The 15,435-nt window shown below is 42.1% G+C and overlaps 1 protein-coding gene across 7 annotated transcripts in view; it reads right to left on the minus strand.

The window, feature by feature from the left end:
* The window catches only part of DLGAP3 (DLG associated protein 3), a 487,940-nt gene that overhangs the window by 218,917 nt on the left and 253,588 nt on the right, over window positions 1–15,435 (minus strand). The window lies entirely within an intron of this gene.

The following is a 15,435-nucleotide window of genomic DNA, read 5'->3' on the forward strand; positions in this document are numbered from 1 at the left end:
CCCAATATTGCTTTTTAAGGTCCATTACAACCAAGCCTAAACCAGAAAGGAGAGACAAAGGGAAAAGTTGTGGGAATGTAGTAATCCGTGTAAAGAGTTGTCGGGTATTACATTACTTTGAGATCATTCTGTACAAATTTGTTTTCACATTGAAGTGTTTTTCAGTGTCAAATAGTCACATGCAGGAATGAACAGTTGCTGCCCTGGGGCACTTTACATATTTTTTTTCCTCCCTCCATTATTTAGATATCGGTGCCGTTATATTTGGTGCCCGATATTTAAATAACCCCCTGAACAGGCAACGGGGCGTGTACTGGCAAGGGGGCATGTTACTATGGCCGTGACACTGTCCAATCAGATATGGACATTGTTACAGCAAGACTCTTCAGCTTTGAAGATCAGTCTTTTCACCCGAACTGGCAAGGGGGCGTGTCACTGCTACGGACACTGTAAGAGCTATGGAGAGGAGAGAGCGCTCTCGTCTCTTCAGCTCTTGCGAGAGATCAGTCTTGTATTGTCTGCCGAACTGGCAAGGGGGAGTGTTTCTGCTACGGACAGTGTAAGCGCTCCCCAGCTCTTACACTGTCCCTAGCAGTGACACGCTATACTAGGAAAGAAGGACAAAGAGAAAGGTTGGAGGAGTGTACTACTTAGCCGAATGGGTTATAGAGAGGTATAATCTACCAAAAAAGGCAGGGGTAGGACCAAGGTGTGGAAATAGGAAAACAAAGGGCAAGAAAAATGCTATACAAACCATTAAGGCAAAGCCCATTTTTGCGACCAGCGGGTTGTGGACCCACTGTGCTACTTCACCGGTTTGACTTAGGGCGTTATCTAAGCAGCCTTCCTGGTCCTCACCCTTTAAACACCATACAGGGATCTGGACTCGCTGTGGGGAAACTACTAGGTTGCCACCTCTTTATGTGATCCCGGTGTGACCACAATACAATGATATAGTACACCGAAGGTAACTGGCAGATTATACCTTGGCAGACGGGTGTGGCTCAGAAGACACAGTTCGTAACTGGTAGTAAATCTTAAGTTCGTCTCAGGTAGTTGTTTATCGAGTGGCAGTGGATTTCTAGATGCAAACAGATAGCGGGTTACAGGATAAGGACTGGTAGCAGGTAGCAAACTGGCGGGGGGTAGCTAGATACAGGCAGGTAACGGATAATTTGATACAGGCTGGAAGCGGATAGCTGGACACAGGCTGGTAGTGGATATCTGGATACAGGCTAGTAAGGGATAGCTGGATGCAGACAGATAACAGACATCTGGATACAGACAGATAGCAGATATCTGGATACAAACGATAGTAGGTAGTGAGGTGCAGACTGGTATGAGAAGCAAACAGCAACCTTTGCAGGACACAACTAGGTTGCACTAAAGTTGCTCAGGCAACAGGCAATCTGAGGAGGTACCTTAAATAGTCCAGGAGCAACAGGGATTGGACAGCAGGTTTTTGCAATGCGCGCGCTGGCCCTTTAAGAGTTGGCCAGAAAGTGTGCGCCCTAAGGAGAACATGGCCGCAAGCAGGAGAAGAGGCAGACTCATGGCCGCAAGCAGGAGAAGAGGCAGACTAAAGACGCCGGCGGCCACGCAGGAGAGAAGGACCAGGCTGGCAAGGCAGATATAATAACTGGGAGGTGCAGCACCCGCTGCCAGCTTTACACACAGCCATCATATAAACCCCTTCGGACTGCATCACTATTTCCATAAAGATATCATTAGATGCTGCCTGTCCTCTCTATATACTTCCGGACAAAAATAACACAGACCCAGTTAAAGTTGGAAGGTGAAACCGGTTGGTTAATGAGAGGAATACATTTTACTTAGTAGTATTTTTGTAGAGATATCGTAATGTTGGAGAACGCAGTGTACCAGTGTAGCAATCATTTTCACTGAGGCGCTAACGTACATCGGTTAGATTGTTTTTTGCTTTATATATTGAATAAACATGGACAGCATTTCCGAATATATATATAAGAGAGAACACAGTATTCATTATAATAATATTGATAGGCCTTAGTATCTAGCCTAAGTACCTTCTCATTTCCACTTTAATACAATTTTCCTATCATATGCCCTCACCTGGAAGTAGCCACAAGGGACCAAATGTTCATTACTTATTAGCTGCTATTCTCAAGATAAACTGATTAAATACATCTAATGGCACTCTGTTACAGGAAATAGCACTGGAGAAAGTACCTTATTGACTCCTGATTTGCAAAAGCCTAAGGCAATATGACTACTTTTCTATGTAATATCCATTGCACAAATGTTAGAAAATCCATAATATGAGTTTGGTCTGATTTGAGTTGGGCAAGTCCTGTTCCTACTTTTTAACGGAAATTCTGCATGCAACAATTTAGCAATTTTCATAAACTTCCATTTGTTGCTGCCATGATATCGGATTGTACAAATGTAGGAGTCAACTGTAGGTTTTGGTGGCTGTCATGTTGTTTCTTTGAACAAAAGTCCCAAATTTCCTTCTGTTGTGTATAAATCAAGGAATATGTAGTCATCTAATTATGTAGTCTGATTAGGACACAAACATGTAGGTTTAGGGAGAGTTTTTACCCTACTGTAGTGCGGTTCTTATATATGCACATGAGATAAATTGTGATGTATGACACACGCTAACCCATTGGCCCAGATTTACTAAAACTGGCCTTTCATAGAGCAAGACGCAACAAATTTACACAAGTCGTAAGCCTCTCCAGAAGGTTAATGACTCTAAAATTGCATTTAGTCACGTTGGCTGAATATTATAAAACTAAAAAGATCCCTAGGGTGTTGAGGTCACGAATAAGTCCTAATCTTTTTGCTCAGGATAATACTTTTTGTACGCTGTTCATGCAGATCTCTAATAAATACTAAATATTGAATATCTACAAAAAGAGACCGCCATGTTAAATGAAAAAAATTAAGGATGTTGGTAAGTTATTAAATGATTGTCTCTCAACAGAGGATTGTGCACAATTTTTTGATTATTTCAATAGTCAAGTGCAAAAACTTAAGGCTGAATTGAAAGGAGCATAACTAGGCAAGTGGAACCGCGACGTTGTGAAAGGTTTCCGTTTGTCACCGATGTGGCAGGGTTCCGTTGTTTTGCATTGTCGACTGCGCTATTGAGTCTGCCAAAACAACGGAACCCGTTCACAACGATGACAAACGGAAACCATTAGCAAAGTTTCCATCACCATTGAGATCAATGGTGATGCAAACGGAAGCTAAGGTTTCCGATTGACTTTCCGTTGAGGGATTAACCCGATGGAAACCTCAAACAGAACCCCTCAACGGAAGGGCAGCAGTGATGTGAACAGGGCCTTAGATACAGGGCCCATGTGCATGTGTGATACTGTTTGTTGGACCCTGTATTTAAGCCTAAGGTACTCTTAGATACAGGGTCCAGCAGACAGTAATCTCATACAGTATAAGATTACTGTCTGCTGGGGCCCTGTATCTAAGCCTAACACACGTTAAAGTGGTTGTCCAGTTTTCTAAACATTGATGGCCTATCCTCAGGATAAACCATCAGGAGCTGATGGGTCGGGGTCAGACTCGCGGGACCCCCGCCAATCAGCTGTTTTGGAGGGGGTGCAGAGCTCGTACGATAGAGCTGCTTTCCCTTCATTTCCCTCACTTGCTTACACTGTGAATCGCTGACACGTCCGTGTCGGCGATTCAGTGTGAGAAAGTGACCGGAATGAAGGGGAAGTAACGCTTGTACGAACTCTGCACCCCCTTTAAAACAGCTGATTGGCGGGGGTCCCAGGAGTCGGACCCCGACCCATCAGATTCAGAAAGACAGTGGTATTAAACTTACACTACTCTTTGGCCGCAGCGGAGGTCCTCACTCCATCGAGTGTCGGGATGTTGTGTGCAGCGCATTGCGTCACGACGTCATGCGGTGCACACAGCGCTGTGACGTCAGAACCTCTGCTGCGCTCCGGAAAGAGAGAGGGTAAGTTCTGTCAGTTACTATAGTAACAGGGCCCCATGTAGTTTATTACATAGGCCCCAGTTATTATAGTAACTTTTCGGACCCTTCTGAAAAAGCCGTCCATTAGGACCAACTGGAGTACAGACATGTTATACCACACCCCGATGTACTGCGTGGCCATGTCCAGACGCTGACAAGATAAGATGTGTCTTAATCGACTGATATACAGGTACTACACTGGCGATCTATTTATGTTTTGTGATTGTATTTCACTTTGATGATGTGGGGGATATTTAATGATATGATGATGTATTTTTAAGGGTATTTAACCATTGTTGATACTTAATATGTTCAGGAAGTGATGTCACACAACATGTGTTATATAAAGAGTGCACTGATTTACTATCACTATGCTTGACAAAGACTCAACATGGGTTGAAACATTGTAGTTTTTACTGCTTGGTGAATAAAGACCAACATCTTTTGGATATCTGAGTGCTGCAGTTTTCCTTCAATTTACTGTGTGCAAGTTGACCCGTTGGACCTGGGACATTTGTGCTGCGTGTACCATCCCTTGCTAGGGATTATCTACCTAGTCTTCCTCAATAGAACCTTTTTGGCTGTGCTGCTGATTTCTTTACACAACACATGTCCAGGATGCGTTATGAGGCAATACTTCTCTTCTTACATTATGCTGATAATGAGCAGTGCCCACCCCGAGATGACCCCAGTTTTGACCGTTTGTATAAACTGAGACCCCTATTAGACCATTTCAGTGCCCGGTTTGCCCAAGCATACACCCCGAGAAGTGTATTTCTGTTGATGAGTCTCTTGTACATTTAAAAGGGAGGATTAAATTCCGCCAGTAGCTGCCGAGTAAGAGGGCAAGGTATGGCGTGAAGATGTATAAGATGAGCGAGAGTGAATCAGGGTATATGTACAAATTTAGAATATAAGAAGGGAAGAACAGCAGTATTCAGCCCCCAGAATGCCCCCCCCCCCCTTACTGGGAATTAACACAAAAATTGTGTGGGATTTGGTGCACTTACTGCTGGACCAGGGTTACCACCTCTACCTGGATACTTTTTATACCAGCGTCCCACTCTTCAAGTGCCTCGCTTCCATAAGTACTGTGGCATGCGGCACTGCTAGAAAAAACCTGAGAGGCCTCCCTAAGACTCTGCTTGGACAAACACTCAGAAGGGGTGAGAGCAGGGCACAATCTAGCAGCAATATATTGTGTGTCAAGTACAAGGACAAGAGAGATGTCCTTGTATTGACAACAATACATGGCCACACCAGTACCGATGTACCTGTACGAGGTACCAGTACAGAGACCCCCAAACCAGACTGCATCCTGGACTGCAATAGGTACATGGGAGGGGTGGACTTGTCAGATCAAGTCTTGAAACCCTACAGCATCATGCGGAAATCGAGGGTGCGGATAAGAAGCTGGCCGTGCACATCATACAGATGGCATTGTACAATGCGTACGTGCTACGTCGATGTGCAGGCCAGAGGGGAACTTTCCTGGAATTTCAAGAGGTGATTATCAAGAACCTAATCTTTAGGGACCAGGAAGGGCGGGCACCCAGTACTTCTGGAAGCGAGCCCACACGCATCGTACCAGGGCAAAATTTTCCAGGAAAAGTTCCCCAAACTGGAAAGAAGGGAAAAAGTCAAAAGAGGTGCAGAGTCTGCTCAAAGAGGTGGATAAGGAAGGACACAATATACCAATGCCACACGTGTCCCGAAAAACCAGGGCTCTGTATGAAAGATTGTTTTAGAATTTATCATACATTCCTTGATTTTTAATTTACCCTGATGCACTCCGCACAGCTTATCCCCCTCATCTTTCCCTTCTGAGCCCTGCCATGTACCCAGGTAGCAGATAACAGCTACATGTAGGGTATTGCCATACCCAGGAGAACCCACATTACAGTTTATGGGGTGTATGTCTCCGGTGGCACATGCTGGGCACAATATATCGGACACTGAAATGGCATATATATATATATAGAAAATTGCAAATCTCACTCTGCACCATCTGCTGCGCAAGATCTTTTACACAGTACCTGTGGGGTCAAAATGCTCACTACACCTCTAGATGAATGTCTTAAGGGGTGTAGTTTTTAAAATGGGGTCACTTCTCGGGGGTTTCAACTGTACTGGTACCTCTGGGGCTCTGCAAATGCGACATGGCACCCGAAAACCAATCCAGCAAAATCTGGACTTCAAAGAACACATAGCGCTCCTTCCCTTTTAAGCCCTCCCATGGGCCCAAACGGAAGTTTATCACCACAAATGGAGTATTGCCGCACTCGGGAGTAATTGGGCAACAAAATATGCTATTTTATTCCTTGTGAAAATAAGACATTTTGAGCCAAAACTACATATTATTGGAAAATATTTCATTTTTTTAATTCACAGCCCAATTCAAATAAGTTCTGTGGAAGAAATATACGGCCTAAATGGTCACAAGACCTATAAATTAATTCCTTGAGGTGTATAGTTTCCAAAATGGGGTCACTTTTGGGGGATTTCTACTGTTTTGACACCACAAGATGTCTTGAAACCCGACATGGTGCCTAAAATATATTCTAATAAAAAAGAAGCCCCAAAATGCACTAGGTGCTTCTTTGCTTCTAAGGCCTGTGTTTTAGTCTACTTGCACACTAGGGCCACATGTGGGGTATTTCCAAAAACCGCAGATTCTGGGCAATACATATTTGGTAGTGTTTCTCTGGTCAAACCATCTGTGTTACAGAAAAAATGGATTAAAATTGAATTCCTGCAAGAAAAATGACATTTGCAAATTTCACCTCCACATTGCTTTAATTCCTGTGAAACGCCTAATGGGTTAAAAAAAAACTTTCTAAATGCTGTTTTGAATACTTTGAGGGGTCTAGCTTTTAAATTGGGGGTGTTTAATGGGGGTTTATAATACATAAGCCCCGCAAAGCCACTTCAGAACTGAACTGGTACCTAAAAAAAAGGCTTTTGACATTTTCTTGAAAATATGAGAAATTGCTGTTTATGTTCTAAGCTTTGAACGTCCAAGAAAAATAAAAGAATGTTCAAAAAATTATGCCAACATAAAGTAGACTTAAGGGAAATGTTAATTAGTAACTATTTTGTTTGGTATAAACATCTGCCTTACAAGCAGATACATTTAAATAAAAAAATATGCTAATATTTCAAAATTTTCACAAAATTTTGCTATTTTTCATAAATAAATACTCAATGTATCGACCAAATTTTACCACTAACATGAAGCCCAATATGGCACATGAAAACAATTTCAGAATCGCTTGGTTAGGTAAAAGCTTTCCGAAGTTATTACTACATAAAGTGGAATATGTCAGAATTGAAAAATGGTATCTGAGCCCTAAGGCCCAAACTAGGCTGTGTCCTTAAGGGGTTAAGAGAAGGTAAATATATACAGTAAAAACGAAACTCCCAAAAAACATGGAGGAATCTCAGTTTTTTACAATTCAACCATCATATGGTACTTTAAATGGTGCCAGTAAAAACGACAACCCCTACCGCAAAAAAATAGTCCTTCATACACCACTTCATTGACGTAAAAATAAAAAAGTTATAAGGCTCCTGACAACTTTAGTCTCTCAAAGTATTCTGTTTTTCTCTTCTGTATGGATCATTCTGCTTTTACAGCTAATTCAAAGCTGTTCCAGATCTGTGTGAGCCTAAACAGAAACCTGCAAATATATACGGTACAGCGTCTTGATACGAGCGGATGCAACCCCTCCAAAACAGCTGATTGGCGGGGGTCCCGGGTGTCTGACCCCAACCCATCAGCTATTGATGGCCTATACTGAGGATATATCCAAAGCAGAAAATTACCACAGCACTGGACGACACGTGGGTGCACGCCTCAATAGGACCGGAACCGCGGTCCCCAATATCAGATAGACAGAATAGACGAGGAAACAGCACTTCCAACATATGTCAGCTTTTTAATCACCCGTGCAACGTTTCAGTCCAGCAGGACCTTTCTCAAGCATGCTTGAGAAAGGTCCTGCTGGACTGAAACGTTGCACGGGTGATTAAAAAGCTGACATATGTTGGAAGTGCTGTCTCCTCGTCTATTCTGTCTATACTGAAGATAGGCCATCAATGTTTAGGGACTGGACAACCTTTAAAGCCTACCATGTGTTAGGCTTAGATACAGGGCCCCAGCTTATACTGCATAAGAATACTGTCTGCTGGACCCTGTATCTAAGCCTACCTTAGGCTTAGATACAGGGTCCAACAAACAGTATCACACATGCACATGGGCCCTCATCACATCACCGCTGCCCTTCCGTTGAGAAATTCCGTCTGGTTAACCCCTCAACAGAAAGGCAAATGGAAACCTTATCTAAACTTTGCTAAAGATTTCCGTTTCGGGGGATATTCATTTGTATCTATAGGGGGCTGTGTGTAACGCTCTCTACGGGGTGGATGTGTGATATCTACAGGGGGCTGTGTGTGGCGCTATCTATGGGGGTGTGTAATATCCACCGGGGCTGTGTGCGGCACTATATACAGGGGACTGTGTGTGCCGCTATGTATGGGGGTTGTGTAATATCTACAGGGGGCTGTGTGTGGCACTATGTACAGGGGGCTGTATGTGGCACTATGTACAGGGGGCTGTGTGTATGTGGTGTTTTATAGTGTGTGGTATTATTATATTCAGACGCGCAGTGTTTGCTGCTATTATATTTAGGGGTACAGTATGTGGCACCATGATAAGTTTATTTTCATTTATAGGTGTGGAAATGTTGGAAAAGTGAGGAGTCGAAGACATCTGAGTGGCAAATTCTGCAGAAATCAGTCATGGCCAGGAGAAGTTGTCATGTGCTCTGGACGGAATGGAGAAGAAAAGAGGAAAATAACTACTAGAATCTGAGACGTCGTCACATGTGAGTCACTAGATTTATAGAGAATCTGTCACCTCTCCTGTCATGTTTATTATAGGAAATCCTTGTATTTCACAAAAAGTCTTTCTGCAGTCCAGGACTGATAGACAATTCCCCTTGTCTGCAGGATATGTCCCTGCACAGTGTGATACTGTCAGTATGTAGGGACACAGCCCTGTGACAAGGGGAATCCGTAACACCCATTTGTTAATGCTTGCCCAAAAAGGTAGTGTTAAAAATAGTTACGGCGCGGCAGGGCGGCGGTGCGCAAGGGGTCTCAAGTTTGGGTAACAGCCCAGGGACCATCGTCTACTTAATCCGCCACTGCATGTATCCCCATTGAGCAGGGGAGGAGATAGGGAGCGTCTTCTAAAACGTAAAGAATTAGAGTGGATACCTAGATTGAGGACCCTTAAACCCTATGGGATGAATGTAAACTTTAAAGTGGGAGGTGTGATATAGGTTGGGTTTCCTTATGGTCCCTCTGCTCTTTTCGTGCCTGACATATCTTTGTATCAATGTAATTTATACCCTCTTGGGTTTTCGAGTGCTATTATATTGCTTATTAAAATTCATTATTTTTTATATTTTAGATTCACTGCATTTTCAACACATCCGACTGCACTTATTTGAACTTTTCTGAAGATACTCATCAGAATGGACTGGTGTATTCCCCATTTTTTGTACTGCCTGTGCAAAATAAAACTTATATTTTGTTTATATATATTTATATATATATATATATATATATATATATATATATTCATATATATAAATAAAAAAAAAATGGTGTGAGAGCACTGTTATTTGGGTTACATTGACAGTCTTGGTTTTGACATAATGTCTTCTCTTTATCTTGGGCCAGGATTAGTGGTAGTCTTCAATTATATACATGGGTATTGGTTCAGACTAGCTTGCGCCGACTGATGCCGTTCTTCAACTGATTTGATAAACATGGATACTTGGAGATAAAGGTGGATAGAGTTCCCTATAGTGGACATATGGACCCTTATATAGGACCCCTTGCCTTATAGTGACCATGGCTGGTGGTATCCTTTCCTCTATTTGGGTAGAGGTGACGGCTTGCCTAGCCTGGTTGATCCTCTAATAATGTGTCATTATGCAGTTATAGTTCTTTTGAACTGTTAGTCAACATATTTGTTTGTCCCCTGTGATGTGGCGCTATGTGTCTACACGATCGTGCCTCATGATCTGCTGTACTTTCCATATTTGTGTGAGGCAATATGCGTTTATTTTACTCCATATACTATAGAACTATATGTGTTTACCTATAAGCAGTTATCTCTCCATGGCTATCGCTATTACTGGCCCCTTATTTAATCTCTGTGAGTGCTTTAACTGGTTGCTGACACTGGACGAGAATACTCGTCCTGAGCGGCGGGTACTTGGCGCATTAGGACCAGTATTCTCATCCTGTGTGACAGCCAGTGGCCGCGCGCCATGATGAGCGGGGCAACAGCTGTATTGGCTGTAATGCACAAAGCTGATCAAAGCTGATTGCGGCATTCAAAGCAATACTGATAAGGGGGACTCCCCTTTGATCGCATGACAGGAAATCCCTGTGACGCGAACGATGGCTATACCTGGTATGGGCAGACAGCCCAGGGTCCATTGAAGGACACCAGGGCTGGCTGTTTATTCTCTATTATTAGAGCATACTTAGATATGCCCTAACAACTGCCTGTGTACAATCAGTACACAGGCTAATGTACTGGCATATAGATAGAAGTGATTTTACACTGTATATTGGGTATGAGCTCTATATTGGGTATGTTAATTTTGCACATCTGCAAAATGTATCACATAGATGGGGATTTGTATATTGTATTTTATATGAATGTATTGCTTTTTAATATTTTTGTATTATTAATTATTGTAATTGATTGACATGTAAGCCATGTCCCTATATATACCTGTTCATTTGCACTGTTACTTTGCTTGAGAAAGGTTCCATACAGAACCGAAACTTTGCATATGGATTAAATTAACCCTTTTCACTTTTGAAAATTTGGAGTGCTGCCTTTTCTTTATTCTAGAAAAAAAAGACAGTGACACAAGCTGTATTCTCTCTGAAGTCACTAAGGGGCAGCGACACTTTGTGAGCGTGCCCAACCTGAGAAACCCTACAACCACACCAGACATATTCCACCCACAGAAGCTCATACGTATTTGGAGGAAGCTACACAAATGGCTCTCTCACTCAACTATAAGGCCCAGTTCACACAGAGTTTTTTATGCTGATTTTTACGCAGAAACCGCGTCAGAATCAGCGCTAAAAACTGCCAAAACCGCCTAGCTTTGTTTCAATGGGAGGTGGAGGCATTTTCATCCGCGGCGGTTTTTAGCGGTTACTAAACGTTTTTTGCCCGCGGCGCCCAATGGCCGTGGCAAGAAATTGCAGGAAGGCAGAAATTGAAGGAATTTTGTGGCCGATTTTTGTGCCTGGAAAAAAAACTCAGTGTGAACAAGCCCTAAACCTGAAGCTGCTCCAATTGAATCTCATAACAAAGAGGTGGCAAGCAGCAGTCAATGAGCTTGCAGCACAATCCACAGGGCCTACAAAGCTGCTATACACCATCCCGGTCACCTGACTCACCTATGACTCCTACATACCCAACTAGGGAGGGTTAAAATCAATGACCCCAAACACACTACTCACCAGAACTCCCTAGTTTTCATAAAAAAAATATATGCCCAACTGGTCCAGACACAACCAACAAAGGATATAGTAACCTTGGCCTTAACTGGTCCCAATCATAGCTCGAGAGCGAACGGTGTCCTTCAAGTTTGGATATCTTGCAACTGTAGTGTCGCAGTAACTTGCAGGTCGCAATGTGGCCACATCCATTTTCATTACCGCGATGCAGCCAGCATAACACTGTGATCTTTGGATGTGCGACCTTTGTTGGGGCCAAAGTAGCCGTGTAGCCCTAGTCTTATACAGCTTTATACACTGTGAGGTTCCAGACCAGTGCAATCCTGACACTTTCAGACACTATATAGAGCAGTGAAACCAAAATTCTCTGCACAACTAATCATCTGGGGGTACACGTGTTCCACAGCTGTTCTGTCTGCCACAGAAGATGGATATTTATTTCTGAGAGAATGTATCAATGTCCATCCATTAAACTGAAAAATCTTGCACCCGTATGCGTATTGTGTACATTATCTGGAACAGTAAATACAATTTTATCACTGCCAATGACGTATATAATATGTCATGACTATAAAGACTTATTGCAACTAGAATATAAGGACTAGAGCTTATATGTTGGTATTATATTAACCCAGCATTTTTGCAACACCGCATTCATAGAGCTATTACTTATTTATTTGTCCGTCTACGTACCTGTATGAGGGCTGTTTTGTGTTTTTGCAGGATAAGTTGTATTTTTAAATGGCACCATTTTGGGTTATATGTGACGTATTGATTAACTTTTATTAACTTTTTCTGGGGGGAAATGAAAAAACAAATTGCAATTCCGCATAGATTTTTTGCGTTATAAAGTATGCGCCGTTCAGGGCCGGCATTAGGTGGGGCAAACTGGGCAATTGTCCAGAGCCCCTATCCCCAAAAGGGCCTCCTGCCTATAGCGCCACCACTGCTGTTTAACTTTCTGCCCGTTCGTACGTGAAAGTAAGGGGCGGGCAGTCGACTGCGCTATTAATTCCGTTGAAAACAGCGGAACCCTGTCACAATGGTAACAAATGGAAACCTTTAGCAATGTTTTCATTACGATTGATATCAATGGTGATGAAAACGGAAGCTAAGGTTTCCGTTTGCCTTTCCGTTGAGGGGTTACCCGACGGAACCTCTGACGGAACACCTCAGTGCAAGGGCAATGCTAATGTGAACAGGCCCTATATATGCACCAATATATTTACAACAGGTTTAATGACACAAACAATTTAGTAGGAGATGGTTATGGGCTTGGTGCCCCAATCAACAATAGTGAGCAGATGGCACAAAATGCAATCAAAATTTCACTGTTTAGCCAACACATATGGGTAACAACCACTTTAACGTCCTTTTCCAAGCAATACTTGGGCATTCTTTACCGCACTGAGAACACTGAATTTATTTATACATTTATAACACATCAGTAAACAGAAAAGATGAAATCATATTTATGGGTTGTATAGACGTCGAAGCCTATAATTCCAGGACTACTACTAAGTCAATGTCTTCTTCCTTGTCTTCTCACTAGAAAAGCATTTAACACAGGCGATCAGTCTGCTATCAAAATGTCAAAGAGCTATGACAGACAGCAGTTTAACAGGAAACTTGAATAACACAATTTTGTAAGCTGTCACTTCAATCATGTATATGGGAAGTACAGAAGATATGTGTAGACGCATTAACAGCACATCTCCCTGATTATTACATAAAAATGCAGAATGTATGGTGTTTATGTGAGGTGTGCAACTGTCAACACTCAGTCTGATGGTAGGATAAGAATAAAGAAAACATGAACAGGCCGAGACGCTAACAGATACAGCTTTGAAGGGTCATTCAGCTTGAAGAAGGGGCATGATAGCGGCTTATCACTCATATACAGATGTAGACATCTTTATCTGATAACTTGTTGTAGCGTGACATCACACAACAAAAGCCAATGAACAGACATTAAAAAAAGTCAAGTTAAAAATTCTTGACACATTTAATGCGTTAAAAGTCAATATAAAGACATCTGTAAGATCAGAATTAGAATGTGATAGTCCTGTTAAACTGGTACTAAAACTGGTGTGCACAGGTAAACTTTCACCTTTCACTTCACTTCATCTCTACCATTGAAATGCATCTTATACTTGGCATGTTCCACACAAACATATATTTTTATACAAAGTTAAAGAGGCTCTGTCACCACATTATAAGTGCCCTATCTCTTATATAAGGAGATCGGCGCTGTAATGTAGGTGACAGTAATGCTTTTTATTTGGAAAAACTATCTATTTTTTACCACGTTATGAGCGATTTGTAGCTTTATGCTAATGAGTTTCTTAATGCCCAAGTGGGCGTGTTTTTACTTTAGACCAAGTGGGTGTTGTACAGAGGAGTGTATGACGCTGACCAATCAGTGTTCAATCAGCGTCATGCACTTCTCTCCATTCATTTACACTGCAGATAGCGATATAGTTATATCGCTGTGTGCAGCCACATATACAAACACTAACATTACTGCAGTGTCCTGATAATGAATATACATCACTACCAGCCTGGACGTGATGTTTATTCAGAATCCTGACACTTCTGAATCTTTTCTGTGAGATTCCAGCAAGGCAAACGTAATCTTGTTTGAAATGACAGGTTACATCGTAATCTTGCGAGATTACGCTTGCCTTGCTGGAATCTCACAAGACGCTACAGACATGTCAGGATTCTGAATAAACATCACGTCCTGGCTGGAGGTAATGTATATTCATTGTCAGGACACTGCAGTAATGTTAGTGTTTGTGTATGTGGCTGCACATAGTGATATAACTATATCGCTAGTGCAGTGTAAATGAATGGAGAGGAGTGCATGACGCTGATTGGTCACTGATTGGTCAACGTCATATACACCTCTGTACAGCGCCCACTTGGTCTAAAGTAAAACACGCCCACTTGGGCATTAAGAAACTCATTAGTATAAAGCTAAAAATCGCTCATAAAGTCGTAGATAATTTTTCGAAATAAAAAGCATTACTGTCACACACATTACAGCACCGATCTCCTTATATAGGAGATAGGGCACTTATAATGTGGTGACAGAGCCTCTTTAAAGCTGAGTACAGTTGCCAGGCTGAAATACATTCCAATGTCCCATGTCTGCATTATGTGTACAAGGAGGGTATCAATGCCAGGTATTGCCACCATTGGGATCGTGCTTTTTACCAGTCACTTGTCTCATGTATATATTAAAATTAGCAAGAGTTTCTCCGCTTATTTCACAAAGTGTAGACTTCAAACATACCCAACACTGGATTAATATCTTTAACTTCAATGTAGAAACAGTAAATGTATGTGTTTAAATAAGAAGATAACCTGAAGTGTATTTACAGTTATTTGCTGAGCCTCAGGGTGCACTATTAAAAACTTTAATTTTTTCACTCTAAAAAATTGCATAGAAGAGTAATATACACAAATACATTGAATAGGCATGGAGAGAGATAAGGAAAATATAAATTAAAAGGGTTGTCTCATGAAAACTAACCATGTCCATTAGAGCATAAGGACATTATAGGACCCCCTCTCTATGAGCAGAACAGAGAGACATTCTGTAGCCATGGCTCCCGCTGTGACAGACTCAAGCCATTCATGTATTACATGGATGGCCATTCATCTGAATGGCAACTATGTAATACTACATTTCCCTTGCAGTTGTAATCTTCAATGGGAACTGTAGGCAGCTGCAAGGAAACTATGACTATGCGACGGGAAGCAGTAGAAAAAGTCCAGTGCTAGGCTCTGTCTTACCACTCTCTGATTCTATGGTAGGTATGCTGTGAGTATCAGTGGCGTAGCGGTCGCAATTGGCCCCCGCACCACATCTATGCACTGTTACT

Source organism: Rhinoderma darwinii, chromosome 2 (assembly GCF_050947455.1).
Source record: "Rhinoderma darwinii isolate aRhiDar2 chromosome 2, aRhiDar2.hap1, whole genome shotgun sequence".
Lineage (NCBI taxonomy): Eukaryota > Metazoa > Chordata > Amphibia > Anura > Rhinodermatidae > Rhinoderma > Rhinoderma darwinii.